Source organism: Schistocerca gregaria, chromosome 2, assembly GCF_023897955.1.
Source record: "Schistocerca gregaria isolate iqSchGreg1 chromosome 2, iqSchGreg1.2, whole genome shotgun sequence".
NCBI lineage: Eukaryota > Metazoa > Arthropoda > Insecta > Orthoptera > Acrididae > Schistocerca > Schistocerca gregaria.
In genome coordinates this window covers 716,392,262-716,408,738 of record NC_064921.1, presented here as the reverse complement: position 1 = coordinate 716,408,738, position 16,477 = coordinate 716,392,262, and the positions used below count along the sequence as shown (strand labels likewise).

At 48.9% G+C, this 16,477-nt stretch overlaps 19 non-coding genes across 19 annotated transcripts; 11 read left to right on the top strand and 8 right to left on the bottom strand.

The window, feature by feature from the left end:
* Positions 1–422: 422 nt before the first annotated feature.
* Trnap-ugg (transfer RNA proline (anticodon UGG)) lies at positions 423–494 on the top strand. The gene has a single exon. It is a non-coding gene; the product is annotated as a tRNA-Pro (tRNA).
* A 636-nt stretch (positions 495–1,130) lies between these two features.
* On the bottom strand, positions 1,131–1,203 carry Trnav-uac (transfer RNA valine (anticodon UAC)). Its single transcript has one exon. It is a non-coding gene; the product is annotated as a tRNA-Val (tRNA).
* A 221-nt stretch (positions 1,204–1,424) lies between these two features.
* Positions 1,425–1,496, top strand: Trnap-ugg (transfer RNA proline (anticodon UGG)). The gene has a single exon. It is a non-coding gene; the product is annotated as a tRNA-Pro (tRNA).
* Positions 1,497–2,132: 636 nt separating this feature from the next.
* Positions 2,133–2,205, bottom strand: Trnav-uac (transfer RNA valine (anticodon UAC)). The gene has a single exon. It is a non-coding gene; the product is annotated as a tRNA-Val (tRNA).
* Positions 2,206–4,288: 2,083 nt separating this feature from the next.
* Trnap-ugg (transfer RNA proline (anticodon UGG)) lies at positions 4,289–4,360 on the top strand. The gene has a single exon. It is a non-coding gene; the product is annotated as a tRNA-Pro (tRNA).
* Positions 4,361–4,996: 636 nt separating this feature from the next.
* On the bottom strand, positions 4,997–5,069 carry Trnav-uac (transfer RNA valine (anticodon UAC)). The gene has a single exon. It is a non-coding gene; the product is annotated as a tRNA-Val (tRNA).
* A 221-nt stretch (positions 5,070–5,290) lies between these two features.
* Trnap-ugg (transfer RNA proline (anticodon UGG)) lies at positions 5,291–5,362 on the top strand. Its single transcript has one exon. It is a non-coding gene; the product is annotated as a tRNA-Pro (tRNA).
* A 636-nt stretch (positions 5,363–5,998) lies between these two features.
* Trnav-uac (transfer RNA valine (anticodon UAC)) lies at positions 5,999–6,071 on the bottom strand. The gene has a single exon. It is a non-coding gene; the product is annotated as a tRNA-Val (tRNA).
* A 2,083-nt stretch (positions 6,072–8,154) lies between these two features.
* Positions 8,155–8,226, top strand: Trnap-ugg (transfer RNA proline (anticodon UGG)). Its single transcript has one exon. It is a non-coding gene; the product is annotated as a tRNA-Pro (tRNA).
* A 636-nt stretch (positions 8,227–8,862) lies between these two features.
* Trnav-uac (transfer RNA valine (anticodon UAC)) lies at positions 8,863–8,935 on the bottom strand. The gene has a single exon. It is a non-coding gene; the product is annotated as a tRNA-Val (tRNA).
* A 221-nt stretch (positions 8,936–9,156) lies between these two features.
* Trnap-ugg (transfer RNA proline (anticodon UGG)) lies at positions 9,157–9,228 on the top strand. The gene has a single exon. It is a non-coding gene; the product is annotated as a tRNA-Pro (tRNA).
* A 636-nt stretch (positions 9,229–9,864) lies between these two features.
* Trnav-uac (transfer RNA valine (anticodon UAC)) lies at positions 9,865–9,937 on the bottom strand. Its single transcript has one exon. It is a non-coding gene; the product is annotated as a tRNA-Val (tRNA).
* A 221-nt stretch (positions 9,938–10,158) lies between these two features.
* On the top strand, positions 10,159–10,230 carry Trnap-cgg (transfer RNA proline (anticodon CGG)). Its single transcript has one exon. It is a non-coding gene; the product is annotated as a tRNA-Pro (tRNA).
* Positions 10,231–12,020: 1,790 nt separating this feature from the next.
* Positions 12,021–12,092, top strand: Trnap-ugg (transfer RNA proline (anticodon UGG)). Its single transcript has one exon. It is a non-coding gene; the product is annotated as a tRNA-Pro (tRNA).
* A 636-nt stretch (positions 12,093–12,728) lies between these two features.
* On the bottom strand, positions 12,729–12,801 carry Trnav-uac (transfer RNA valine (anticodon UAC)). The gene has a single exon. It is a non-coding gene; the product is annotated as a tRNA-Val (tRNA).
* A 221-nt stretch (positions 12,802–13,022) lies between these two features.
* Positions 13,023–13,094, top strand: Trnap-cgg (transfer RNA proline (anticodon CGG)). The gene has a single exon. It is a non-coding gene; the product is annotated as a tRNA-Pro (tRNA).
* Positions 13,095–14,884: 1,790 nt separating this feature from the next.
* Positions 14,885–14,956, top strand: Trnap-ugg (transfer RNA proline (anticodon UGG)). The gene has a single exon. It is a non-coding gene; the product is annotated as a tRNA-Pro (tRNA).
* Positions 14,957–15,592: 636 nt separating this feature from the next.
* Positions 15,593–15,665, bottom strand: Trnav-uac (transfer RNA valine (anticodon UAC)). The gene has a single exon. It is a non-coding gene; the product is annotated as a tRNA-Val (tRNA).
* Positions 15,666–15,886: 221 nt separating this feature from the next.
* Positions 15,887–15,958, top strand: Trnap-cgg (transfer RNA proline (anticodon CGG)). Its single transcript has one exon. It is a non-coding gene; the product is annotated as a tRNA-Pro (tRNA).
* The last annotated feature ends 519 nt before the right edge of the window (positions 15,959–16,477 follow it).

Below are 16,477 nucleotides of genomic sequence, written 5' to 3'. Positions count from 1 at the left end.
CTATATCAAAAAAATTTGCGTGGTGGAGCGACACATACAGTTGGCTCTTCGTAGATGATCATTGCTGCACGGAATAATTCTTAAGGCACAGACGCCTTCAGGAGTCGTGTTTGGAAGTTTTGCTTGCAGTATATTCCGCTATCTTTTCGTTATGAGTTGGTGTTTCGGATTCCCGGTGTTCTTTTGTTTAGTGCATTTGCCTTCCCTTGACACTGAGAAACCACATGACGAAAGTGAAACACCACCGTCTGTTCATCTGCAGAGCGCGATGAAATTATTCACTCTACATTCATTGCCTTTAATATTCTTGCCATCAGTGGTGGGCGCTGCCTTCAGAAAGCGCTTTTCTTCCTGATTTACATGAAAGTTTGTGTTCCTCGGAGGTGGACTGCTTGGGATTACCTTCACTGCTAGCAGCAGGTGGCTCGTTGGTCTAGGGGTATGATTCCTGCTTTGGGTGCAGGAGGTCCCGGGTTCAAATCCCGGACGAGCCCTACCGTTTTGACCGTGCTGAAGAGTAGGTGTAGCTCACCCACGTTTGTAGCTCTGCAATGAAGAACAGATGCGTGCCGCAGCACGCTGTGTGTGGCCCTACGGTCATGAAGGGACCGTTTGATATGGCAAGAATCTGATACCAGTAAATTACATAGGTCGATTTCTGTAGAAGAGCCGACAGTAATCTTGCATGCTACGGAAAACAAAGGTTGTCTTTGCAGAACGTGTGCACCGTGATTGGAGACGAAGCTCAATCGTGGAGCAGTCTACCTTCATCTGATTAGCGACAACGTCAACCAAAGCGTGGGATACAAGACTGAGCGTAGTTAAGAGTTTCTCACTATTAGTTACGTTCACGCTTCAAGAAAGTTGTGACAAGGCGAGTGCAAAGAGCTCAGGAAAGCCAGTATGAAGCGAACTTGAAGTAGTCTTGAAGAAATGGATACTAAATTTTGCCGGCCAGAATGGGGCTACGAGCGTTCTGAGTTACTGAATACCGGTGCACTATGGGAGCAAGAGCATTTGACAGTAAAATGAGGCGATATCGGTGTAGCACACGACATTTATTATCCCTGCATACGCAGACGTGACGTTATCTCGGAAATGGAATCCGAAAACGGGTTTAAAAAAAGTCGTGCTTCCGCCCGGGATCGAACCGGGGACCTTCTGCGTGTAAAGCAGACGTGATAACCGCTACACCACGGAAACGACGGTTTTGCCGTTGTACTACCTGGAAAACCGTAGTTCCAACAGATTTTTCCTGCGTAAGCAAGGGCATCGGCTACGAGCTCCGTCCGATTCTAGAAGTTGCTATAGTAAAAGACAACGATAAAAACAATCAAACCGCAACAGCCAGGGAGAACGCTGGGTGAGCAGTAGCTCTGCACGGTGATACCAAGAACGGAGGCGTTACTCATGTGCATCGAGAAGGCTCGTTGGTCTAGGGGTATGATTCCTGCTTTGGGTGCAGGAGGTCCCGGGTTCAAATCCCGGACGAGCCCTATCGTTTTGACCGTGCTGAAGAGTAGGTGGAGCTCACCCACGTTTGTAGCTCTGCAATGAAGAACAGATGCGTGGCGCAGCACGCTGTGTGTGGCCCTACGGTCATGAGGGGACCGTTTGATATGGCAAGAATCTGATACCAGTAAATTACATAGGTCGATTTCTGTAGAAGAGCCGACAGTAATCTTGCATGCTACGGAAAACAAAGGTTGTCTTTGCAGAACGTGTGCACCGTGATTGGAGACGAAGCTCAATCGTGGAGCAGTCTACCTTCATCTGATTAGCGACAACGTCAACCAAAGCGTGGGATACAAGACTGAGCGTAGTTAAGAGTTTCTCACTATTAGTTACGTTCACGCTTCAAGAGAGTTGTGACAAGGCGAGTGCAAAGAGCTCAGGAAAGCCAGTATGAAGCGAACTTGAAGTAGTCTTGAAGAAATGGATACTAAATTTTGCCGGCCAGAATGGGGCTACGAGCGTTCTGAGTTACTGAATACCGGTGCACTATGGGAGCAAGAGCATTTGACAGTAAAATGAGGCGATATCGGTGTAGCACACGACATTTATTATCCCTGCATACGCAGACATGACGTTATCTCGGAAATGGAATCCGAAAACGGGTTTAAAAAAAGTCGTGCTTCCGCCCGGGATCGAACCGGGGACCTTCTGCGTGTAAAGCAGACGTGATAACCGCTACACCACGGAAACGACGGTTTTGCCGTTGTACTACCTGGAAAACCGTAGTTCCAACAGATTTTTCCTGCGTAAGCAAGGGCATCGGCTACGAGCTCCGTCCGATTCTAGAAGTTGCTATAGTAAAAGACAACGATAAAAACAATCAAACCGCAACAGCCAGGGAGAACGCTGGGTGAGCAGTAGCTCTGCACGGTGATACCAAGAACGGAGGCGTTACTCATGTGCATCGAGAAGGCTCGTTGGTCTCGGGGTATGATCCCTGCTTCGGGTGCAGGAGGTCCCGGATTCAAATCCCGGACGAGCCCTTGCGTTTCGTGCGAACGTGTGGCGACTACTGGCATGCCGGCGGCTGTTCCGCGCATTTCCAGCCCTCCAGGTAAGCACAAAAACCAAGTAGCCGCTTCTGAAAGAGTTTCATGTATCATTTGAGCCATCTGCAGCCTGGTGGTTGGACGTTTGAAATTGATTTAAATGTTCACCGTAGAGATTGTAGCAAGTGTCTTGTTGAGTGCGACAAAAATGTGTTTCCGCCCGGAATCGAACCGGTGACGTTCTGCGTGTTGGCAGACGTGATAACCGCTACACTTCGGAAACTGCTACGCTGTGAGCTCCACATGTGACACAACTTGAGGACGATCGCAACTTTGGCGTAAAAATCACTTTGCGGAAACGCACAATGCAGGAATTTCGCATTCGTACCTAACAATCGACAGCACCCTTGCCTGTCTGAATGCCACCATGAATAAGAGCCCAAGAAGTCGTCGGCAATGAACGCGGCCGAGTCCTCGGTAGCATCAGCTACTCTTGCTTTCCGTAAGAGATACCGCCAATTCGCGCAGTCGCTATTGCAAATGATGTCACCAAAAGCAATCACTTCGTTAGCGGCAAGGAGCCCGGGCCCAGCGGTAGCTCTACATGGAGGCACCAGCAGCCCCGACAGGCCGCCGCTGGCGCGCCGGCGCCCGGACCCGCGACCCCTAATGACGTTGCAGTCGATGTATTTCTTAATATCGCTTTTCGAAGAAGCAAGCCAGGTGTAAATCACACAGTATTTTACTGATGATCTGGAAACGCAAATTTAGAACAAGTAGAACATTATATAAAATTTTGTTGTGTGGTCGAGCGGTACCCACCCTTCGCTCTTCCCAGATTATCGTTGCTGCACGGAATGATTGTTAAAGCACCGACGGCTTCAGAGTTCGTCTTCTCCAACGTTTGCTTTTGCAGTACATTCCGCAATCTTTTCGTTACGAGTCGTCTGTTTCGGTTTCCCGATGTAGTTTTGCTCACAGCTCCCGACTTCTCTTAACCCCGAGCCACCACTAGCCGAAAATTCCGCACTGCAGTCTGGTCAATCTGCAGAGCTCGATAAGAGCATCGAGGTCGTTCCTGAGCTAATGAAACGGCCGTATCTGTAGTTGTTCCCAGATGTCTCCCACAGCAACGGCCTCCCGGACGCCTGCATTACAGGAGTACGCCACTACTCCCAGCCATACAATTGCAATTGAAAGCAGAATAACATGAGCTACAGAGCAACTCCGATTTTTGTGTCTGACCTACTTCTAATGATACTGTGGTCGGTTTACTTACTACTATCGCTGCTGGACGAAGCAGACCAGTTGAAAGCCACACGGTATTCTTGTAAAGAACAGGTAATGGAAATTTAGGTAAAACGATATCAAAAAAAGTTGCGTGGTGGAGCGACACATACAGTTGGCTCTTCGTAGATGATCATTGCTGCACGGAATAATTCTTAAGGCACAGACGCCTTCAGGAGTCGTGTTTGGAAGTTTTGCTTGCAGTATATTCCGCTATCTTTTCGTTATGAGTTGGTGTTTCGGATTCCCGGTGTTCTTTTGTTTAGTGCATTTGCCTTCCCTTGACACTGAGAAACCACATGACGAAAGTGAAACACCACCGTCTGTTCATCTGCAGAGCGCGATGAAATTATTCACTCTACATTCATTGCCTTTAATATTCTTGCCATCAGTGGTGGGCGCTGCCTTCAGAAAGCGCTTTTCTTCCTGATTTACATGAAAGTTTGTGTTCCTCGGAGGTGGACTGCTCTGGATTACCTTCACTGCTAGCAGCAGGTGGCTCGTTGGTCTAGGGGTATGATTCCTGCTTTGGGTGCAGGAGGTCCCGGGTTCAAATCCCGGACGAGCCCTACCGTTTTGACCGTGCTGAAGAGTAGGTGTAGCTCACCCACGTTTGTAGCTCTGCAATGAAGAACAGATGCGTGCCGCAGCACGCTGTGTGTGGCCCTACGGTCATGAGGGGACCGTTTGATATGGCAAGAATCTGATACCAGTAAATTACATAGGTCGATTTCTGTAGAAGAGCCGACAGTAATCTTGCATGCTACGGAAAACAAAGGTTGTCTTTGTAGAACGTGTGCACCGTGATTGGAGACGAAGCTCAATCGTGGAGCAGTCTACCTTCATCTGATTAGCGACAACGTCAACCAAAGCGTGGGATACAAGACTGAGCGTAGTTAAGAGTTTCTCACTATTAGTTACGTTCACGCTTCAAGAAAGTTGTGACAAGGCGAGTGCAAAGAGCTCAGGAAAGCCAGTATGAAGCGAACTTGAAGTAGTCTTGAAGAAATGGATACTAAATTTTGCCGGCCAGAATGGGGCTACGAGCGTTCTGAGTTACTGAATACCGGTGCACTATGGGAGCAAGAGCATTTGACAGTAAAATAACGCGATATCGGTGTAGCACACGACATTTATTATCCCTGCATACGCAGACGTGACGTTATCTCGGAAATGGAATCCGAAAACGGGTTTAAAAAAAGTCGTGCTTCCGCCCGGGATCGAACCGGGGACCTTCTGCGTGTAAAGCAGACGTGATAACCGCTACACCACGGAAACGACGGTTTTGCCGTTGTACTACCTGGAAAACCGTAGTTCCAACAGATTTTTCCTGCGTAAGCAAGGGCATCGGCTACGAGCTCCGTCCGATTCTAGAAGTTGCTATAGTAAAAGACAACGATAAAAACAATCAAACCGCAACAGCCAGGGAGAACGCTGGGTGAGCAGTAGCTCTGCACGGTGATACCAAGAACGGAGGCGTTACTCATGTGCATCGAGAAGGCTCGTTGGTCTAGGGGTATGATTCCTGCTTTGGGTGCAGGAGGTCCCGGGTTCAAATCCTGGACGAGCCCTATCGTTTTGACCGTGCTGAAGAGTAGGTGGAGCTCACCCACGTTTGTAGCTCTGCAATGAAGAACAGATGCGTGGCGCAGCACGCTGTGTGTGGCCCTACGGTCATGAGGGGACCGTTTGATATGGCAAGAATCTGATACCAGTAAATTACATAGGTCGATTTCTGTAGAAGAGCCGACAGTAATCTTGCATGCTACGGAAAACAAAGGTTGTCTTTGCAGAACGTGTGCACCGTGATTGGAGACGAAGCTCAATCGTGGAGCAGTCTACCTTCATCTGATTAGCGACAACGTCAACCAAAGCGTGGGATACAAGACTGAGCGTAGTTAAGAGTTTCTCACTATTAGTTACGTTCACACTTCAAGAGAGTTGTGACAAGGCGAGTGCAAAGAGCTCAGGAAAGCCAGTATGAAGCGAACTTGAAGTAGTCTTGAAGAAATGGATACTAAATTTTGCCGGCCAGAATGGGGCTACGAGCGTTCTGAGTTACTGAATACCGGTGCACTATGGGAGCAAGAGCATTTGACAGTAAAATGAGGCGATATCGGTGTAGCACACGACATTTATTATCCCTGCATACGCAGACGTGACGTTATCTCGGAAATGGAATCCGAAAACGGGTTTAAAAAAAGTCGTGCTTCCGCCCGGGATCGAACCGGGGACCTTCTGCGTGTAAAGCAGACGTGATAACCGCTACACCACGGAAACGACGGTTTTGCCGTTGTACTACCTGGAAAACCGTAGTTCCAACAGATTTTTCCTGCGTAAGCAAGGGCATCGGCTACGAGCTCCGTCCGATTCTAGAAGTTGCTATAGTAAAAGACAACGATAAAAACAATCAAACCGCAACAGCCAGGGAGAACGCTGGGTGAGCAGTAGCTCTGCACGGTGATACCAAGAACGGAGGCGTTACTCATGTGCATCGAGAAGGCTCGTTGGTCTCGGGGTATGATCCCTGCTTCGGGTGCAGGAGGTCCCGGATTCAAATCCCGGACGAGCCCTTGCGTTTCGTGCGAACGTGTGGCGACTACTGGCATGCCGGCGGCTGTTCCGCGCATTTCCAGCCCTCCAGGTAAGCACAAAAACCAAGTAGCCGCTTCTGAAAGAGTTTCATGTATCATTTGAGCCATCTGCAGCCTGGTGGTTGGACGTTTGAAATTGATTTAAATGTTCACCGTAGAGATTGTAGCAAGTGTCTTGTTGAGTGCGACAAAAATGTGTTTCCGCCCGGAATCGAACCGGTGACGTTCTGCGTGTTGGCAGACGTGATAACCGCTACACCACGGAAACTGCTACGCTGTGAGCTCCACATGTGACACAACTTGAGGACGATCGCAACTTTGGCGTAAAAATCACTTTGCGGAAACGCACAATGCAGGAATTTCGCATTCGTACCTAACAATCGACAGCACCCTTGCCTGTCTGAATGCCACCATGAATAAGAGCCCAAGAAGTCGTCGGCAATGAACGCGGCCGAGTCCTCGGTAGCATCAGCTACTCTTGCTTTCCGTAAGAGATACCGCCAATTCGCGCAGTCGCTATTGCAAATGATGTCACCAAAAGCAATCACTTCGTTAGCGGCAAGGAGCCCGGGCCCAGCGGTAGCTCTACATGGAGGCACCAGCAGCCCCGACAGGCCGCCGCTGGCGCGCCGGCGCCCGGACCCGCGACCCCTAATGACGTTGCAGTCGATGTATTTCTTAATATCGCTTTTCGAAGAAGCAAGCCAGGTGTAAATCACACAGTATTTTACTGATGATCTGGAAACGCAAATTTAGAACAAGTAGAACATTATATAAAATTTTGTTGTGTGGTCGAGCGGTACCCACCCTTCGCTCTTCCCAGATTATCGTTGCTGCACGGAATGATTGTTAAAGCACCGACGGCTTCAGAGTTCGTCTTCTCCAACGTTTGCTTTTGCAGTACATTCCGCAATCTTTTCGTTACGAGTCGTCTGTTTCGGTTTCCCGATGTAGTTTTGCTCACAGCTCCCGACTTCTCTTAACCCCGAGCCACCACTAGCCGAAAATTCCGCACTGCAGTCTGGTCAATCTGCAGAGCTCGATAAGAGCATCGAGGTCGTTCCTGAGCTAATGAAACGGCCGTATCTGTAGTTGTTCCCAGATGTCTCCCACAGCAACGGCCTCCCGGACGCCTGCATTACAGGAGTACGCCACTACTCCCAGCCATACAATTGCAATTGAAAGCAGAATAACATGAGCTACAGAGCAACTCCGATTTTTGTGTCTGACCTACTTCTAATGATACTGTGGTCGGTTTACTTACTACTATCGCTGCTGGACGAAGCAGACCAGTTGAAAGCCACACGGTATTCTTGTAAAGAACAGGTAATGGAAATTTAGGTAAAACGATATCAAAAAAAGTTGCGTGGTGGAGCGACACATACAGTTGGCTCTTCGTAGATGATCATTGCTGCACGGAATAATTCTTAAGGCACAGACGCCTTCAGGAGTCGTGTTTGGAAGTTTTGCTTGCAGTATATTCCGCTATCTTTTCGTTATGAGTTGGTGTTTCGGATTCCCGGTGTTCTTTTGTTTAGTGCATTTGCCTTCCCTTGACACTGAGAAACCACATGACGAAAGTGAAACACCACCGTCTGTTCATCTGCAGAGCGCGATGAAATTATTCACTCTACATTCATTGCCTTTAATATTCTTGCCATCAGTGGTGGGCGCTGCCTTCAGAAAGCGCTTTTCTTCCTGATTTACATGAAAGTTTGTGTTCCTCGGAGGTGGACTGCTCTGGATTACCTTCACTGCTAGCAGCAGGTGGCTCGTTGGTCTAGGGGTATGATTCCTGCTTTGGGTGCAGGAGGTCCCGGGTTCAAATCCCGGACGAGCCCTACCGTTTTGACCGTGCTGAAGAGTAGGTGTAGCTCACCCACGTTTGTAGCTCTGCAATGAAGAACAGATGCGTGCCGCAGCACGCTGTGTGTGGCCCTACGGTCATGAGGGGACCGTTTGATATGGCAAGAATCTGATACCAGTAAATTACATAGGTCGATTTCTGTAGAAGAGCCGACAGTAATCTTGCATGCTACGGAAAACAAAGGTTGTCTTTGTAGAACGTGTGCACCGTGATTGGAGACGAAGCTCAATCGTGGAGCAGTCTACCTTCATCTGATTAGCGACAACGTCAACCAAAGCGTGGGATACAAGACTGAGCGTAGTTAAGAGTTTCTCACTATTAGTTACGTTCACGCTTCAAGAAAGTTGTGACAAGGCGAGTGCAAAGAGCTCAGGAAAGCCAGTATGAAGCGAACTTGAAGTAGTCTTGAAGAAATGGATACTAAATTTTGCCGGCCAGAATGGGGCTACGAGCGTTCTGAGTTACTGAATACCGGTGCACTATGGGAGCAAGAGCATTTGACAGTAAAATAACGCGATATCGGTGTAGCACACGACATTTATTATCCCTGCATACGCAGACGTGACGTTATCTCGGAAATGGAATCCGAAAACGGGTTTAAAAAAAGTCGTGCTTCCGCCCGGGATCGAACCGGGGACCTTCTGCGTGTAAAGCAGACGTGATAACCGCTACACCACGGAAACGACGGTTTTGCCGTTGTACTACCTGGAAAACCGTAGTTCCAACAGATTTTTCCTGCGTAAGCAAGGGCATCGGCTACGAGCTCCGTCCGATTCTAGAAGTTGCTATAGTAAAAGACAACGATAAAAACAATCAAACCGCAACAGCCAGGGAGAACGCTGGGTGAGCAGTAGCTCTGCACGGTGATACCAAGAACGGAGGCGTTACTCATGTGCATCGAGAAGGCTCGTTGGTCTAGGGGTATGATTCCTGCTTTGGGTGCAGGAGGTCCCGGGTTCAAATCCTGGACGAGCCCTATCGTTTTGACCGTGCTGAAGAGTAGGTGGAGCTCACCCACGTTTGTAGCTCTGCAATGAAGAACAGATGCGTGGCGCAGCACGCTGTGTGTGGCCCTACGGTCATGAGGGGACCGTTTGATATGGCAAGAATCTGATACCAGTAAATTACATAGGTCGATTTCTGTAGAAGAGCCGACAGTAATCTTGCATGCTACGGAAAACAAAGGTTGTCTTTGCAGAACGTGTGCACCGTGATTGGAGACGAAGCTCAATCGTGGAGCAGTCTACCTTCATCTGATTAGCGACAACGTCAACCAAAGCGTGGGATACAAGACTGAGCGTAGTTAAGAGTTTCTCACTATTAGTTACGTTCACACTTCAAGAGAGTTGTGACAAGGCGAGTGCAAAGAGCTCAGGAAAGCCAGTATGAAGCGAACTTGAAGTAGTCTTGAAGAAATGGATACTAAATTTTGCCGGCCAGAATGGGGCTACGAGCGTTCTGAGTTACTGAATACCGGTGCACTATGGGAGCAAGAGCATTTGACAGTAAAATGAGGCGATATCGGTGTAGCACACGACATTTATTATCCCTGCATACGCAGACGTGACGTTATCTCGGAAATGGAATCCGAAAACGGGTTTAAAAAAAGTCGTGCTTCCGCCCGGGATCGAACCGGGGACCTTCTGCGTGTAAAGCAGACGTGATAACCGCTACACCACGGAAACGACGGTTTTGCCGTTGTACTACCTGGAAAACCGTAGTTCCAACAGATTTTTCCTGCGTAAGCAAGGGCATCGGCTACGAGCTCCGTCCGATTCTAGAAGTTGCTATAGTAAAAGACAACGATAAAAACAATCAAACCGCAACAGCCAGGGAGAACGCTGGGTGAGCAGTAGCTCTGCACGGTGATACCAAGAACGGAGGCGTTACTCATGTGCATCGAGAAGGCTCGTTGGTCTCGGGGTATGATCCCTGCTTCGGGTGCAGGAGGTCCCGGGTTCAAATCCCGGACGAGCCCTTGCGTTTCGTGCGAACGTGTGGCGACTACTGGCATGCCGGCGGCTGTTCCGCGCATTTCCAGCCCTCCAGGTAAGCACAAAAACCAAGTAGCCGCTTCTGAAAGAGTTTCATGTATCATTTGAGCCATCTGCAGCCTGGTGGTTGGACGTTTGAAATTGATTTAAATGTTCACCGTAGAGATTGTAGCAAGTGTCTTGTTGAGTGCGACAAAAATGTGTTTCCGCCCGGAATCGAACCGGTGACGTTCTGCGTGTTGGCAGACGTGATAACCGCTACACCACGGAAACTGCTACGCTGTGAGCTCCACATGTGACACAACTTGAGGACGATCGCAACTTTGGCGTAAAAATCACTTTGCGGAAACGCACAATGCAGGAATTTCGCATTCGTACCTAACAATCGACAGCACCCTTGCCTGTCTGAATGCCACCATGAATAAGAGCCCAAGAAGTCGTCGGCAATGAACGCGGCCGAGTCCTCGGTAGCATCAGCTACTCTTGCTTTCCGTAAGAGATACCGCCAATTCGCGCAGTCGCTATTGCAAATGATGTCACCAAAAGCAATCACTTCGTTAGCGGCAAGGAGCCCGGGCCCAGCGGTAGCTCTACATGGAGGCACCAGCAGCCCCGACAGGCCGCCGCTGGCGCGCCGGCGCCCGGACCCGCGACCCCTAATGACGTTGCAGTCGATGTATTTCTTAATATCGCTTTTCGAAGAAGCAAGCCAGGTGTAAATCACACAGTATTTTACTGATGATCTGGAAACGCAAATTTAGAACAAGTAGAACATTATATAAAATTTTGTTGTGTGGTCGAGCGGTACCCACCCTTCGCTCTTCCCAGATTATCGTTGCTGCACGGAATGATTGTTAAAGCACCGACGGCTTCAGAGTTCGTCTTCTCCAACGTTTGCTTTTGCAGTACATTCCGCAATCTTTTCGTTACGAGTCGTCTGTTTCGGTTTCCCGATGTAGTTTTGCTCACAGCTCCCGACTTCTCTTAACCCCGAGCCACCACTAGCCGAAAATTCCGCACTGCAGTCTGGTCAATCTGCAGAGCTCGATAAGAGCATCGCGGTCGTTCCTGAGCTAATGAAACGGCCGTATCTGTAGTTGTTCTCAGATGTCTCCCACAGCAACGGCCTCCCGGACGCCTGCATTACAGGAGTACGCCACTACTCCCAGCCATACAATTGCAATTGAAAGCAGAATAACATGAGCTACAGAGCAACTCCGATTTTTGTGTCTGACCTACTTCTAATGATACTGTGGTCGGTTTACTTACTACTATCGCTGCTGGACGAAGCAGACCAGTTGAAAGCCACACGGTATTCTTGTAAAGAACAGGTAATGGAAATTTAGGTAAAACGATATCAAAAAAAGTTGCGTGGTGGAGCGACACATACAGTTGGCTCTTCGTAGATGATCATTGCTGCACGGAATAATTCTTAAGGCACAGACGCCTTCAGGAGTCGTGTTTGGAAGTTTTGCTTGCAGTATATTCCGCTATCTTTTCGTTATGAGTTGGTGTTTCGGATTCCCGGTGTTCTTTTGTTTAGTGCATTTGCCTTCCCTTGACACTGAGAAACCACATGACGAAAGTGAAACACCACCGTCTGTTCATCTGCAGAGCGCGATGAAATTATTCACTCTACATTCATTGCCTTTAATATTCTTGCCATCAGTGGTGGGCGCTGCCTTCAGAAAGCGCTTTTCTTCCTGATTTACATGAAAGTTTGTGTTCCTCGGAGGTGGACTGCTTGGGATTACCTTCACTGCTAGCAGCAGGTGGCTCGTTGGTCTAGGGGTATGATTCCTGCTTTGGGTGCAGGAGGTCCCGGGTTCAAATCCCGGGCGAGCCCTACCGTTTTGACCGTGCTGAAGAGTAGGTGTAGCTCACCCACGTTTGTAGCTCTGCAATGAAGAACAGATGCGTGCCGCAGCACGCTGTGTGTGGCCCTACGGTCATGAAGGGACCGTTTGATATGGCAAGAATCTGATACCAGTAAATTACATAGGTCGATTTCTGTAGAAGAGCCGACAGTAATCTTGCATGCTACGGAAAACAAAGGTTGTCTTTGCAGAACGTGTGCACCGTGATTGGAGACGAAGTTCAATCGTGGAGCAGTCTACCTTCATCTGATTAGCGACAACGTCAACCAAAGCGTGGGATACAAGACTGAGCGTAGTTAAGAGTTTCTTACTATTAGTTACGTTCACACTTCAACAGAGTTGTGACAAGGCGAGTGCAAAGAGCTCAGGAAAGCCAGTATGAAGCGAACTTGAAGTAGTCTTGAAGAAATGGATACTAAATTTTGCCGGCCAGAATGGGGCTACGAGCGTTCTGAGTTACTGAATACCGGTGCACTATGGGAGCAAGAGCATTTGACAGTAAAATAACGCGATATCGGTGTAGCACACGACATTTATTATCCCTGCATACGCAGACGTGACGTTATCTCGGAAATGGAATCCGAAAACGGGTTTAAAAAAAGTCGTGCTTCCGCCCGGGATCGAACCGGGGACCTTCTGCGTGTAAAGCAGACGTGATAACCGCTACACCACGGAAACGACGGTTTTGCCGTTGTACTACCTGGAAAACCGTAGTTCCAACAGGTTTTTCCTGCGTAAGCAAGGGCATCGGCTACGAGCTCCGTCCGATTCTAGAAGTTGCTATAGTAAAAGACAACGATAAAAACAATCAAACCGCAACAGCCAGGGAGAACGCTGGGTGAGCAGTAGCTCTGCACGGTGATACCAAGAACGGAGGCGTTACTCATGTGCATCGAGAAGGCTCGTTGGTCTCGGGGTATGATCCCTGCTTCGGGTGCAGGAGGTCCCGGGTTCAAATCCCGGACGAGCCCTTGCGTTTCGTGCGAACGTGTGGCGACTACTGGCATGCCGGCGGCTGTTCCGCGCATTTCCAGCCCTCCAGGTAAGCACAAAAACCAAGTAGCCGCTTCTGAAAGAGTTTCATGTATCATTTGAGCCATCTGCAGCCTGGTGGTTGGACGTTTGAAATTGATTTAAATGTTCACCGTAGAGATTGTAGCAAGTGTCTTGTTGAGTGCGACAAAAATGTGTTTCCGCCCGGAATCGAACCGGTGACGTTCTGCGTGTTGGCAGACGTGATAACCGCTACACCACGGAAACTGCTACGCTGTGAGCTCCACATGTGACACAACTTGAGGACGATCGCAACTTTGGCGTAAAAATCACTTTGCGGAAACGCACAATGCAGGAATTTCGCATTCGTACCTAACAATCGACAGCACCCTTGCCTGTCTGAATGCCACCATGAATAAGAGCCCAAGAAGTCGTCGGCAATGAACGCGGCCGAGTCCTCGGTAGCATCAGCTACTCTTGCTTTCCGTAAGAGATACCGCCAATTCGCGCAGTCGCTATTGCAAATGATGTCAGCAAAAGCAATCACTTCGTTAGCGGCAAGGAGCCCGGGCCCAGCGGTAGCTCTACATGGAGGCACCAGCAGCCCCGACAGGCCGCCGCTGGCGCGCCGGCGCCCGGACCCGCGACCCCTAATGTCGTTGCAGTCGATGTATTTCTTAATATCGCTTTTCGAAGAAGCAAGCCAGGTGTAAATCACACAGTATTTTACTGATGATCTGGAAACGCAAATTTAGAACAAGTAGAACATTATATAAAATTTTGTTGTGTGGTCGAGCGGTACCCACCCTTCGCTCTTCCCAGATTATCGTTGCTGCACGGAATGATTGTTAAAGCACCGACGGCTTCAGAGTTCGTCTTCTCCAACGTTTGCTTTTGCAGTACATTCCGCAATCTTTTCGTTACGAGTCGTCTGTTTCGGTTTCCCGATGTAGTTTTGCTCACAGCTCCCGACTTCTCTTAACCCCGAGCCACCACTAGCCGAAAATTCCGCACTGCAGTCTGGTCAATCTGCAGAGCTCGATAAGAGCATCGCGGTCGTTCCTGAGCTAATGAAACGGCCGTATCTGTAGTTGTTCCCAGATGTCTCCCACAGCAACGGCCTCCCGGACGCCTGCATTACAGGAGTACGCCACTACTCCCAGCCATACAATTGCAATTGAAAGCAGAATAACATGAGCTACAGAGCAACTCCGATTTTTGTGTCTGACCTACTTCTAATGATACTGTGGTCGGTTTACTTACTACTATCGCTGCTGGACGAAGCAGACCAGTTGAAAGCCACACGGTATTCTTGTAAAGAACAGGTAATGGAAATTTAGGTAAAACGATATCAAAAAAAGTTGCGTGGTGGAGCGACACATACAGTTGGCTCTTCGTAGATGATCATTGCTGCACGGAATAATTCTTAAGGCACAGACGCCTTCAGGAGTCGTGTTTGGAAGTTTTGCTTGCAGTATATTCCGCTATCTTTTCGTTATGAGTTGGTGTTTCGGATTCCCGGTGTTCTTTTGTTTAGTGCATTTGCCTTCCCTTGACACTGAGAAACCACATGACGAAAGTGAAACACCACCGTCTGTTCATCTGCAGAGCGCGATGAAATTATTCACTCTACATTCATTGCCTTTAATATTCTTGCCATCAGTGGTGGGCGCTGCCTTCAGAAAGCGCTTTTCTTCCTGATTTACATGAAAGTTTGTGTTCCTCGGAGGTGGACTGCTTGGGATTACCTTCACTGCTAGCAGCAGGTGGCTCGTTGGTCTAGGGGTATGATTCCTGCTTTGGGTGCAGGAGGTCCCGGGTTCAAATCCCGGACGAGCCCTACCGTTTTGACCGTGCTGAAGAGTAGGTGTAGCTCACCCACGTTTGTAGCTCTGCAATGAAGAACAGATGCGTGCCGCAGCACGCTGTGTGTGGCCCTACGGTCATGAAGGGACCGTTTGATATGGCAAGAATCTGATACCAGTAAATTACATAGGTCGATTTCTGTAGAAGAGCCGACAGTAATCTTGCATGCTACGGAAAACAAAGGTTGTCTTTGCAGAACGTGTGCACCGTGATTGGAGACGAAGCTCAATCGTGGAGCAGTCTACCTTCATCTGATTAGCGACAACGTCAACCAAAGCGTGGGATACAAGACTGAGCGTAGTTAAGAGTTTCTCACTATTAGTTACGTTCACGCTTCAAGAAAGTTGTGACAAGGCGAGTGCAAAGAGCTCAGGAAAGCCAGTATGAAGCGAACTTGAAGTAGTCTTGAAGAAATGGATACTAAATTTTGCCGGCCAGAATGGGGCTACGAGCGTTCTGAGTTACTGAATACCGGTGCACTATGGGAGCAAGAGCATTTGACAGTAAAATAACGCGATATCGGTGTAGCACACGACATTTATTATCCCTGCATACGCAGACGTGACGTTATCTCGGAAATGGAATCCGAAAACGGGTTTAAAAAAAGTCGTGCTTCCGCCCGGGATCGAACCGGGGACCTTCTGCGTGTAAAGCAGACGTGATAACCGCTACACCACGGAAACGACGGTTTTGCCGTTGTACTACCTGGAAAACCGTAGTTCCAACAGATTTTTCCTGCGTAAGCAAGGGCATCGGCTACGAGCTCCGTCCGATTCTAGAAGTTGCTATAGTAAAAGACAACGATAAAAACAATCAAACCGCAACAGCCAGGGAGAACGCTGGGTGAGCAGTAGCTCTGCACGGTGATACCAAGAACGGAGGCGTTACTCATGTGCATCGAGAAGGCTCGTTGGTCTCGGGGTATGATCCCTGCTTCGGGTGCAGGAGGTCCCGGGTTCAAATCCCGGACGAGCCCTTGCGTTTCGTGCGAACGTGTGGCGACTACTGGCATGCCGGCGGCTGTTCCGCGCATTTCCAGCCCTCCAGGTAAGCACAAAAACCAAGTAGCCGCTTCTGAAAGAGTTTCATGTATCATTTGAGCCATCTGCAGCCTGGTGGTTGGACGTTTGAAATTGATTTAAATGTTCACCGTAGAGATTGTAGCAAGTGTCTTGTTGAGTGCGACAAAAATGTGTTTCCGCCCGGAATCGAACCGGTGACGTTCTGCGTGTTGGCAGACGTGATAACCGCTACACCACGGAAACTGCTACGCTGTGAGCTCCACATGTGACACAACTTGAGGACGATCGCAACTTTGGCGTAAAAATCACTTTGCGGAAACGCACAATGCAGGAATTTCGCATTCGTACCTAACAATCGACAGCACCCTTGCCTGTCTGAATGCCACCATGAATAAGAGCTCAAGAAGTCGTCGGCAATGAACGCGGCAGAGTCCTCGGTAGCATCAGCTACTCTTGCTTTCCGTAAGAGATAC